We start from the raw sequence: 13,226 nt of genomic DNA on the forward strand, positions 1-13,226 counted from the left end.
GCCTTTTTGTCCTACTGTAATTCCACATTCTGGGTGGCTTTCAGATACTGCTTCCACCTTTTAAGGCTACGTAGCTCATAGCATATGTTGTTTGAAACCCAAATCTTATCAGATTAAGCTGTAAGAATCAGATGCTGCCAAACCTGAACTTTTGCCTTTGTCTAAGAGACTCAGCTCTGCAGTTGATCCCTGCTTGAAGGCTTTTTTTTTTTTGTAAAGCACATTCTGTGAACCCTGATACTATATTCAATTTGATGACTTCTTAATCTTGATTGTTAGCTGGAATCCCTATAACTTAATTATCTAGATATAATAGATACTGAGAAGTTAATAATAAACTCAGAAATCTGCTGCTTAAATAGCTGTCTTGTTTATTATGTTGACAATGCACTGGCAATTGCTTTGATTAGAACACTCTGGGTTTTGTTTGCCTTTTCAGGCCCAGTTCACTGTCTCTACAGATTCATTTCACCTGTGCTCTCTGCCTTTTCAAGCATGCAGAGGAGCACACTAGGTCACCTAAAGAGTCTGCTGGGAAGCACAGGACAAGCACTACATCGGAGCATCCCTGTATTCTCTAATACTCCAAGCCAGCTGCTCCTGTTTAACTGGTAGTAAGCTCTATGCAGCGAACTGCTGTCTGATTTTGAGTAAACTGCTTCACCTGATAGGAAGTGCTGTTTCTTTTCACTTGTTGAAATGAATACAAAGGCCAAATCTCCACCCATTCCCAACAGAGCATTCCTTTCCCTCTGCCTTATAAAAAGGTATGGTTGTGCTGAAGGAGACCAGAACACTTCTTCAGACTCCTTGAAAACATCTTGTGACTAGCTGGAAGGATGAAGTTCCTGGCACTTTGTGGCTTTTTGTTTTTCTGTCTTTTGTGCCTCAATGCCTTTGCTGCAGAAGGTACAGTATATATTCTTCTAACACAATTTGGTTTTTTCCTGTTGTTTCCTTATGTGATATAAAATGCTTGTTCTCTATGTTGATTTTAATTGAAGAAAACAGAGCTTGACAACTTCAAAGGAGGATTGAATTTAGGAAAGGACTTAGACAGCAGAACGGACTTTCAGTGCTTTGGTTTGTACCATAGTGCTTCCTCTGTTACTGCCTGTTGCCTGTAGTACAGCATGATTAACCTGTATCTTAATTTGAGTTCTGAAACTGACTCCTGTGAAAAAAAATCCTGTGATATTTTTCCAGTAGATAACCATCTGCCAATGTAAAAATAATGTATTTTCTGAATAGTGGGAAGTGTGTTCATGGAAAAAGTTTCTACCCTTATGAAAAAGGGGAACATTACTCAGTCAGGTCACCAGAACTGGAGTAAATCAGAAGTTCTTTATAGAACAATGAAATAGGTGAGAGTAGCTCTCCTGACCTTCAATCAGTCCTGACTGTTTTTTCATTTGTTTTTTTGTTGGTCAGGGTTTTTTTGCCACCAATATCCCATGCTTTACTTGTTGTATTACCTTGTGGCACCTAGTTACCGTTTTGCAGTATTCAAAATTTTCAGAGCAGCTGATATATTAAAAAAAGGAGGATTTTCCATCTCTCAGTAGCCACATCTCTGGAGATGTTATTCTCCATTTGCAGGAGGACAGTTCAGTGGAATTTCTAAATTGAAAGGTGTAACTTCTAAAGTTATCTGTTCAGATTTGATGTTTGATATTGTAAATCTCTCAGACCTACCATGAGTTTTCACAGTGTGTATTTTATACGAGATGTAGAGAATGAATATGAGATAAGAAAAAACAAATAAGCTAAATGTTCAAAGGTGAGGAACAGCAGACTTGCCATGCCTGGTATTTTTAGAAACCTTGTGAGAATCACTTTATGTGTAAATATGAGCATGAAGAAACATGGAAGTTGTCTTTCTAATTGGTTGTCAGCTGCCCAGTTTTTTCATTTACTGGAGTCTGCTCTGAACAGTAGAGCTATTTGCCAGAGCAGTGGTACCTGAACTCCTGCTTCCTTTGCCTTTTGTACTTCTGTTTATCCAGATTTTAAATGCTCCTTGAGGAAAACTTAAGGAACAGTGCAAAGGGAGTTGGAAAATTTCTAGATATGTCTTCAGGAGCATAACAAAAGCCTGCCTGGGAAGGACAGGAGAGAGTAATACCAATAAAATGTAAAAGAATACATGCAAGATCCTCTGATAATGTTCCCCGTGTGCTGATGTGCACCCTGAGGGTTTGGTGCTTCACTGAGTCAGAAGGTGGGGAGGAAGTGTACAAAGGACACTGTTCCTTATCTGTAAGCACGGATGTGAAAGTAGAAATGCCTGGGTGTGCAAGATGAATGTACTTTTCATGCAAAACCTCTTATATCAGAATTAAATTATGGTGGCAAGACATCTCAAACATCTTGGATGTCAGATCACCCACCATCACTAACCTTGGCTGTAGACCTGTGCCACAGGGATTTCCAGAAACACTGAGTATGTTAGATTTTGTTGTTGAGAAATCTACATCTGCCCATTCTCCTCCACCTCAGCTCCAGAGTCAACTCTTCCCTTTATTGTGTTCAGCAAGTAATGTGTCAAGTGCAATCAATAACTCACTTATTTAGGTGTAGTAGGGAGGGAATAATTGTGGCTTTGTCCACCCAAAGCAATTTAAACTATGCTCCTCTGCATCTGGACACAGAGATGCTCTTTTTTTCCCCTCTTGGTAATACTTTATATTTTCATTAAGTGGTGTAACAATACAAAGAATGCAGAGTCTTTTCCCTAGGTTAAAATGACTGGAATTTGCTGGTTGTATTGCCTGCCAATGTAATATTTAGTAGCATAGAGAAATCTTTGCAACATATCTGATGTATTGATGAGTAATGATCAAAAAGAACAAATTCCTGTTCCACACTAGGGACAAAGCTGTACACAGGCTTAAGATCAGTCATGGGAAACCTTTGTTTTACAGATCTCTCCATACAAGGATTTCAGGGGTAAACACAGTAATTAAAAAGTCTGTGGACTCTAACACATTTAGTGGATATGTACAGTTATTTGGGGTGTCTCTACTTATAATGTATTATTTTTCACCCTTAGGTCGGAAGGTTGGAAAATTATGCTGCTCAAAAGTGCCCAAGCACAACAAAAAAGCACATAAAGGTAAGAAGGTTTACAGTTTCATTACATTAACTGCGTAATAATTATACATAAATCACAGCACACTGAGGTTTTATCATGTGCAAACTTCACAGATTTTTCCACCCAGGTAAATATTATTGTCATTGTGCCACTGAAAAATTATTCTTTTTTTTCTTAGACAACTTACTGAGTATTTGGATTGGAAAAAATAAGATTAGAAAATAATCTGTTTAATGCTCACAGTGTAAAACAATCAAGAAAAATATGATCTAGTTTGATTAAAGGAGGGGAGTATCATATCACAGTTCCTCATTGATAAGAACAGTGGAAAAGTGGAGTATTATGGTGGCTTTGCCTGGCTGTATTCCATCACTATCTACATATAGTTGCATCCATCTTCATGTTTTTAGAGATCAACCAAAGTATGATTCTGTAAATTCCTAAAAATTCAGTTTTTGAACACAGAGCTCTACCAGGAACAAGAATTAACTGAAATTTTATTTGTCCTAAATACATGTGTCTGAAGACTGCACAAGTAAAAATTCACAGTATCCCCGGTTTCAGTGAGACTCCAGGAAAAAAAATATAGCTAAACCATGAACAAGCATAGGATAAAAGGATTAGGTATGCTCTGTAGAATAACAGCATCTTAAGTCTTAGTGTTTCTAAATTCACCAAAATGTCTAGCTGATAACTTCTGTTAAACTCTAAAGATACAGAATTTGATCTAAAATAGTCTATTTCCTATTTCTCATCTTTTCATCTTAAAATTACTAATTTGGAATTCTGAGAATTTTTTTTTTGACAACATAGGTGGAAATCCTTGTATTTCTCTACAATTTTTCATTTAACTGATGCCTTTTCTTCATTTCCATTCTCTTAGTGCTGAATCATGGGCTGTTTTATAGGCAAAGTCCCACTGGTATCAGGAGCAGTGAACACATAGAAGAGTTATTGTGGGTCAGTGGTTTATTGCTGCCTGGAGCTCCTTCTCATTTAATTGGCAGGGTAGAGCACCTGAGGACTTCAGCTATAAAGGATCCACAACACTAGTGGGTTCCCAGCCCATCCACAAGGACTGGGAAATACAGTGCTGGAGGCACAGAGGTGGCTCCTGTCAGCCCTGGCCTGAGATGGATCACATGTGCTGCCTACCTGAACCCATACCCTTTCCACAGTACTGAGACTTCAAGCAATGAGCACAGCTATTACTTTTCAGTCTGAGGTACCTTCTGCTATCTGATAAAATAGCAGGTGTTTCAGGGTTCTTTAGATGCAAGAGGCATGAAATCTCTCTGATAAAAGTGCTTCCAAAGAGAATGTGCCTTTGAAAGCAGGCTGGTGTTTCGTGTGGGTGAAGTACAGTGATGCTGGTCTCATGCTGAAGGGGAGAAAGGAGTACAAAGGAAGCACTCTGTTAAAACATGTGAATTTGCCATGAAGATCCTCTACAAAGGGAATCTGAAATGCCTTCCTCTGTTGCAGACCCAATAATACTTTATGATCTTTGCATGCCCCCAGTTAGACTCTGCCCTGGTTCTCTGAGTGCTCCAATGTGCTCACCATAACCATCCCTTGTCCTTACCTCTCATCAAACCTTTTTTAGGTCAGGAGTTGCTGTTTATTTGCTTCTGTACAGGGTGCACCTGCCTGCTGCAAATGACTTCCTCAGATTGCTTATATGACACAATGCTTGGTCTGAATCTCTTTCTACTCTTACTGAGAGGCAGATGTAAAAGCTTGGACCTAATGCAGCACCTGCCCAAAGCTAAACAGTGTTTTGTTTCATGAGCAGTTCTGCACTGGAGCTATACAATGTTGGCTTCATTTTGTATTGTTGCTCCATGTGCTTCCATGTTGCTGTCCTTTCTAGGGGGATGTCACTTGCTTTATATAATCCTCAGGCAAAGCGCACAGACTGTTTTTCAGCACTGCTCTGCACTGTCCTCTGTGCTGGGCATGTGCCTTGGGGAAGCTACCAAGCCACTGGGAGGCTAATTCAGTGTGGCTTAGGGAGGGAATTAATTTAACCATACTGGCTACTTCTTTTGAAGCAAAACCACCCATTTCCTAGAATGTCATTCTTCCATCAGAAACAATTGCTGTCCCAGAAAGCAAATGTTTCAAACCAATGTTGGCCTGTGACTTCTGTCCAGGAAAGATGGAGAATGTGATGATAGTAAGAAGACACTGTTTAATGTGTCAGTTGTGGAATTTGAGATCTGAAGAGACAGCAGTACTGCCCCTGTGTCTATGAAGACTTCCATCTGGCTGCAGAAACTTCCAGGACCAGCAGCCTAACTTTCAGTGTGTGTACCCTCAGCAATGTAATGAAAAGAAAAAAACTTGCATCAATGTAATGAAAAGAAAAAAAAAATCACATCCCTTTGTATTAAAAATCACTGCTAATCTAAGCTTGCCCATACAAACATGGTTAAGTTTCAGGTATTAAATTTTGTGCCATTTTCCACACTCCCAGTTAAACAAATCTCTCCATTTTCTCTCTTTTCCATCTTCATTTTACAGGTGTAAGTTTCAAATTGACTCCATCAGAAATAAAGAAATACTGCAAGCCTTGTCCTTCACGTTTGTTTGTTCCTGGACCCCTTCCACAGCTAAAATGAGAAGACTGAGAGGAGGGGGAAAGGCATCTGCCCACCAATACATCTCACAGTGCTTCTCTTGAATGAGGGCCCTCCTTTCACAGACAGGACATGAGGGTATATTGCTTTTTGTTTGGGAAATGCTTCAGTATTCTTTATTCCTTCACTCAGGCACCTTTGTGTTTTTGATACTAACCTGGCAGCTAAAGAGTCAAGCAAAGTTGTCTGGCTGCCACCACACTTTGTGTCAGTTGCATGTTCCTCCACACCAGAGATTTAGCTCATCAACTAAGAGGAGGAGGAGAGCTGGTTGAAAAGGTTGCTAAATCACTAAAAGGTTGCCTAAAAGGTGGTAAAGGGCTAATGCTATTGTTTCTAGTTATCAGTATGCATGTATATTTAACCTTTTCTATGAATGATTTATATTAACAAAGGGGTTTGCTTGTAGCTAGGCACGTGATGATTGTTCCTGCAGCCTTTGCACACAGTGCTTCCAATCCACTTAGTAGATTTTCACAAATGAGAAAGATCTCATCATTTAGAAAGAGCTCAGAAACTAGATAAGCAGCTAACTAAAATAATGGTAACAGACCAGATTCAAGTAGGCTGTTCAATACATCTTCGGAGGCTAAATCTGACTTGAAAATCAAAGTGGCCTTTTCTTTATCTTCCTATAGAATGTCATCAGGTGGTTATTAAACAGCATACTGAAAAGGTGTTAAAGCTAATCAGGTTTCATCTCTTCTTCTGAAGCCAGAAGGCAGCTGTTCTTTTAAAACACCTGAGTTGAGTGATCAACTCAATAAACAAAACTTACTGGAGCATGAAATAAGTGCAAAGGGCTGAATAACAAAGAAACTGAAGCATCCTCTGATACTTCACTCATGTCTTCCATCCTTTCCTAACTGTCCTCTGCATATGCTGCTATTTCTCTGCCTGGGGGGAGAGTCCTTAAAACAGAATTACTTGGTTGTTCATAAATTCAGTTTTCCTTCTAGTGAATATGAGGAGGAGTAGAAAGTTTCCCTGCTGCTGGGCAAATTGCAAATAGTATTTTTTCCCTCAGTACTCATACTACTACTCTTTCTCTTAAGGTAATTGTCAGCATGATAGAAATGGTTTCAGTGCCCTTTGCAGTCTGGGGGAGTTGAATGGGAACAGTCATTGGTCTGTTGTAACGCACACAGGTAAATGCAATTCTCATGGGTCAAGTTTATGGGCACTTACTCACAGTCCTGCTCTCATTGACAATATTTCTATTGTACTGAGCAATTGAGCCCATTTCTGGGTCTTCTGTGTGCTTGTTACTAATTTATTTTTGTATTGGTTTTGAGATTAGATAGATCTGACACTCAGCTTCCTATTTTTGAAGAGTTGACCATGCATAGCATTTTTATATCAAGGATAAAGGAGCTGCCAGTCCTCCTCAAAAGAACTCTGAATCAGGAGGTTGGTGAAGGAACTGTTTCATTGTTCTGTTGCTGGTCAAGGGGCCAACATATTTTATTTCTATTGTCTTCTGTAGCTCACAGAAGGAGTCTGTAGAATATAAATTACAAGTAAATGTAAAAGATTTTTTTGTATTAAATGTGTTTGCAGCAGGGTTTTGCTCTGTAAAATATGGCCAGGTGTTTACAAGTCTGTATAAAACATTACTAACAGGTTTGAAGATTTTGTTGTCTAATGTGAGCTCAAGCTGTTTTCTTTTATATCTGGAAATGCTGTATGATTTTCCTCCTTGCCCTACACCCTCCAACCAATGTGTTTCACACTCTCCAATCCTCCTTCAAGCAATATGTTCCCTTTGATAACAGAAACATAAGCCCTGAAGACCACTAACACAGTTACAGAAACATTCTGGATCTCTGGAGAGATCCCAGGACATAATGTAATGCACTTAAGTATTTTCACTCACAAAGTTTCCCAGACTAGCCTCAACCCCAGGTTGAGCGCTATTCAAGTTAAAGATGCTACTTGTATGAGGTCCTAGTCTTGGCTGAACAAATTAAAACAGGAATTTCCAAATTATTTCAGGAATGGATTGTGACTGCTGGCCAAATGTTTTTTTGCTTCATCTAAAGGTATCAGGATGTTGTGTGTCCTCCTCAAAGTAATTCCTCCGTAGAGTTTGACTCATTTACCAGGCCATTTCCCCCTCTGGTAGAACTGAGCTACCATCTCATCATGGTTTCACTTATAGGCACCTGTTTCTCCTTTTGTTTTCCTTTCACTTCTATGTATATTTGTTTGGCATTACCAGAGGAGAAACATATTTGCTCAGTGACTTTTCAAAGTACACAAGCTGTATGCTTATATAAAGTAGTGAATTTAGCTTATCTAACCTGACAAATGCATTTTTTGTCTGTTGTGTTTCTGCATGCATTTGCACAGCCTTTAAGTTCCAATAAAGATGTTTCTGAAGTGTCTCTATTCCTGACAGAACAGATGTTGAATCCTGGTCTGACCTTGTCAATTAAGTGAGCCAAGTGCCTCCTCACTTTGTTTACAGCTTAATACCACCAGCTACCACCAAATCAGTCTGTCTTACTTGACACAGTGGCTGTAAGTTGTTAGGAGTGCAGGAGAAATGATCGCTGCTGACAGGGAGTGGTGGCATATAGACTGGTTTGGGGATCTCTTTTTTTTTTTCTAAATGGGTAGTAAGAAGAAATAAGAATGTGTATTCTCATACAAAATATGATCCCAAAAAGTGTGATGTGGGCTCTTGATGTTGGCTTTTTAGCCCTCCAGTTGTGTGGCCCACAACTGATGCGAGAGTATCCTGAAAGAATTCAGGATTCTGGCTCTGGAGAAGTTCTGTTTATCAAAACTATGGACAATAGGGGCAACTTCATGTGATAATGTTTGCTGAGGAAAACTAAAATCCTCCATTGACAGTGTCATCTTAAATAATAAACTCGACTGAAATATAAAAGCAGAAGGATAAATACTGCCTGGTGTAGATATGCAGCTAACTCTTGAAAGGCTGAGTGGAAGATTCCTGGTGGCTTTGGCATTCATTGGATCAAGTCTGAAGACCTGTTGCCTGATCCTGTTTTGTCCAAAATTGTTGCTAACTGCTCCTTCACAAATAGCTTCAGGAAAATACTGACAGTGGAGGCAGGTCAGATGCATATACACCTTTTACTGAAATTTATTCTGAGAATTTATCCAAAGCTTAGCACTTTTTCCTCTTGCAGGTTGAAGGTGAGGGGAAAACCCTCTTACACATCAGTCTTTTTTTGCCTCAGATCAACCAGTTCTTGTTAAATGTGAGCTGTTGTCTCCACCATAGCTAATTTCTCTGAAGGACTCATTTTTTTAATTGCTGATGGGAAACAAAGACATGAGCAAGGGTGTTGAGTCCAACCCATATATGTCTGTGGTTCCCAGTAGCCCTTCAGGATTATTTCTGCAGCCACTGAATAACCTACCTTGGTTTTGAACATATAACTGTCCCATCATGCTTTTTCTTTTGATCTTAGAGCAGGACTATTGGCACAGAAGGAATTCCCAAAAATTACTTCTGTTTTTTATGTCTCAGTGATGGGAGTCTCTGCTAGAAAAGTTCAGTATCTGAATATGGATTTGTTCAAGTTGTCATTCAACCTTTGTGCCAACATTCATTTGTGTGTTTCAAATGCAGTGACTGTATCTTCAAGTGTGGGGGATTTAATTCCACATTCTCAGGCTGATGCTCCACAAGGGAGGTTAGGACAGAGATTTGCTGTAGGATAAGTACCTTACACTGATGATGCCATCTGGTCAGCCTCTGAAGTGATCAGAGAAATCAGGTCACTATGTGCCTGTGAGTGATCCTCAGCTGGACATGACTTGTCTGGCTTCTGCAGCCTGACACAATCCCAGCAGTCTCTGTTCTTGCAGGAAGCTGTCACACCAAGCCCAGTTTCTCTCAGAGACTCAGACTGAATCTGGGACATTGGCTCAAGAGCTGACCCCTCCCAGCTGGCAGTACAGCACAGATACTCAGGGGTGATAATTTAATACTGGTCTAGGAGGCATTCAAGCCCAAGCATTCAAAAGTTCCATGCACACAAAAATGCCTGTTCATTAACTGCCCAGTAGGCACTTGTACCATCATTTAACTATATTATTGTGCACGTGCATTTGTAAGTATAGTGCAGTCATAGCAACTAATGTATCCTGGCTAATGGGACCTCCTGGTGCAAAAGCTAAACCATGGCAGGGTTTTCCTCACCTAACAAGAACGATGTTGCTTAAGTCGGTGAAAAAGAGTGGTTTTCTGTTGTCTTGTTGGTTGGTCTGAAGCACTGATGCCAAGCACAGGGGACACAAAAGACATATTCCTCAGGTGCCACTTGGTGCTTGCCTGGTCTCTGAAAATCATGTCTCTATAGCATGGTCTTACAATTGTCTCTGAAAACCAAAGGGCACTGGAAAATGTTGTCTTTGATGGGTAGGTTCTCCCCACAAAACTTCCTGTTTGCATTGCCCCAGAACCCTGTGTCATACTCAGTGCCAGTTTTGTGGCATGTTCACTGAGCAATGCCAAAACCTATCTGCATCCCAGAATTTTCCCCAAGAGATCAATATGTCAGTGAAAAAAGATGTTTTCATACAAAAAAAAATGTGAAGGAATCCATCCGTTTACAAATGCTATCAGAGAAACAGTGAGATGCTTGAAAACAAGATTCTGTATGAGCTGAGATAATGCAGTGATGTCTGCAAGTCTCTCCTTAAAGCATTCCTTTTTAACTCCGTGACTTTCCAGTTGTTAATTTTCATTACCTGGGAAACAATAAATGATAGCAATTGTCACTGAGCTGTTGCCTTGAAGTTGCCTGAATGTACCAAGGTTAAACAATTCATTTGCTTTTTACTTAGTTAAATATATACCAATACTGCTACTTTATTCTGCAAACATCTTCACGTGTGTGATTGATGAGAGAGATTAAAAAGAAATATCTTAGTTGAAGATGTCTTTCAAAGCACTATGTGTGTGCTTGACCTTAACCTCCTAACCTCCACCTTTCATAGTCTTTGACAGGAACTGCCCTTAAATTTCTATTTAAGTCAAGACTCAGCAGTTTTGAAAACAGATCCTTAAGTCTGAGAAGTGAAGTCAATCTTCTCTTCGTAATTTTATTAAAAAATGTGCTTTGCAATTTTTCCTGTCCATTGAACAGAAATTTCTCCTTCCATCCTCAACATTCTTTCAGTGCTTTCTTTTGTTCCTAGACATGATTTTACAGTTTTTCATGCCAAGTCTTCCTTGTCTATTCTCGCTGAATGGAAGAGTAATCTTTTGTCTCTAGGCATGATGGTCCCACACACATTCTTTGTTTATGAGGAGTCTTATCTCAGAGAAATTATTCTGCTCTCTGAATTACCTCAAGATTTTCTCTTTGTACCAAACTATTTTCTATCCACAACTTTTTGTCCAGGAGACTGACTGGAGTCTACATTGTAAAAAAGATGCAGAATAAAATGGTGCTACCTTTCATTTGTTTTTTTCAGACATTATTTTGGTACCAAGGACAGTTACAGAATTTTTGAATCTCTGTTTCAAGGTACCATATAATCATCCTAAAGCCACAGCATGAGAAGGGATTTTTCTGTCATTTGATTTGTTTTTCAGCCTTCACTGCTATAACTTTAGATCATGTAATCTCAGGAGATGTGAAGGTCTCAGATATTTTACTTATTCTTCAAATTAATATCTATTGAGATTCTTGGTTTGTAATTCTATTGATTTATGTTAAATCAAGAGATTGTTGTTGAAAAAAAAAAAGCAAATAAGTGCAGTATTTTGAGATAAAGTACTAGAAAGTGTAGGAGGAGATGGTAAGAGCACAGTGCTCGTACAGCTGATCTTTGGGCTCTAGCCAGGTTAAACTACTTGTTTTGAGAACCAGCATATGTACAGCATTATTGACTGGAGAAGTCTCTATAGGCAAAGACTACATAATTGATGTAAAAAGGAAAGTGGCAATAAAGTGATAGTCTCATGTGTTTTGGAAGGTAAATTACCTCAAAACTGTGTATATAATACTCTTGCAATAGAAAAATCAGTTGAAATATATTTTCTAGGTTTCCAGAAACGCTTTGGTGTAAGGCTGCCTGAAAACTCAGGCTTCCTTTTGATACAGTAATCAAAGGGAAAGTTCATCTGTAGTCTTGGCATTCGTGCCATTCCTGTACTGAACAGCTGAGTTTGGTTATACATGGCAGCAAAAGGAGGATGTTCAGTTTTCATACTTCCCCTGGTTCAACAAGTCATTTTACTCTCCTGTAAGCTGGGCATCTATACAGGGATGTCCATGGCACGAACACCAGTCAGGAGATTTATGAGGAGAACACAAGTGTTTCTTTGCTCTTGTTATTTTTCTCAGCCACACTGAGTCAACTATAAAATCTTGATTTATTCATTATTCACACCCCAACTCTTGAGTTATATGTATAATTTTTACAGGCAAAACAATGAACAATACTAGTTCTTTCATAAATAACTTGGACTATCTACTGCTAAATGGCATCCTTCACACAGATCTCTGTCATGCTTCACAGTACCACATCCATCACAGATCATGCTGCTGAAGTGAAGGTAGGCTATCTAAATATACCTGGATATTCTAGGGACTATTTGCTCATTTTCTATCCCTGTCAAAAGAAAATGAGGAGAGTGATTCATAGCTTCCAAAGAAGTAAAGTTACTGAATTGTAAATGGATTTTGCAGTGGTCTTTAAAAGCCTCTAAGCTAGTAAAATGGATAGCAGGAACTTTAATTACATAGCAGCTGCAGCAAATGTTCCCTTTCCCCAGTTACCTGCAGCATCCTTTTTCCAAATGCTATAAAACACTCTTTGGCAGACTAAAACCAAAACCTGTATTTAAGATGAGTTATTTCTTGTCCCCAGGAATTCCCCAAACCTCTGCTGCCACCCACAGTGAATGACAATAATTCATAATGAATCATGCAGGCAAGTGTTCTGAGATATTTTTCTATAGACAAGTATGTCTCATGAGATGAAAGTGCCATCTCTACCTATGTGGAAAGAATATCCACCACAATTTGTTTGGAAAGCACCTTGTTGTCTGTTTTGAAGTCACTGTGGAAATGATGAAATTGCAAGGTATTTAGTGTCTGTTCTATCTCTATTTTCCTGCCAATGTAATGTCTTAATTCCTTTGTAGTTAAGGACATAATGATTGGGTGATTCCATTCTTGTTATCCAAACAAGGACACTCCAAAGGGCCCAAACTCACATCATGCTTGTCTTGACTAAGTCTTGATTTTACTTTCCACAAATGAGGTGTGTTTTTCTTCTTCTGTTTTGTGGGATGTATCTTCCTCAATCAGTTGAGTTACAAAGTCTTCTTCATGTTATGTATTTTTTAAGAATAGATATAAGGAAGACATTTTTAAAAATGAGGGTGGTGAAACACTGGAACAGGCTGCCCAGAGAAGCTGTAGATGTCCCGTCCCTGGAAACATTTAGGTTGAAAAGGGCTCTGAGCAACCTGATCTAGCTGAAAATGTCCCTGC

General features: G+C 39.2%; 1 long non-coding RNA gene across 1 annotated transcript; it reads left to right on the top strand.

Moving 5' to 3' along the window:
* Nucleotides 1-466: 466 nt before the first annotated feature.
* On the top strand, nucleotides 467-8,129 carry LOC139675692 (uncharacterized). The gene is made up of 3 exons (XR_011698518.1): nucleotides 467-909; nucleotides 3,053-3,115; nucleotides 5,621-8,129. It is a non-coding gene; the product is annotated as an uncharacterized lncRNA (long non-coding RNA).
* Nucleotides 8,130-13,226: the final 5,097 nt, after the last annotated feature.

This window comes from Pithys albifrons, chromosome 9, assembly GCF_047495875.1.
Source record: "Pithys albifrons albifrons isolate INPA30051 chromosome 9, PitAlb_v1, whole genome shotgun sequence".
Classification (NCBI taxonomy): Eukaryota; Metazoa; Chordata; class Aves; order Passeriformes; family Thamnophilidae; genus Pithys; species Pithys albifrons.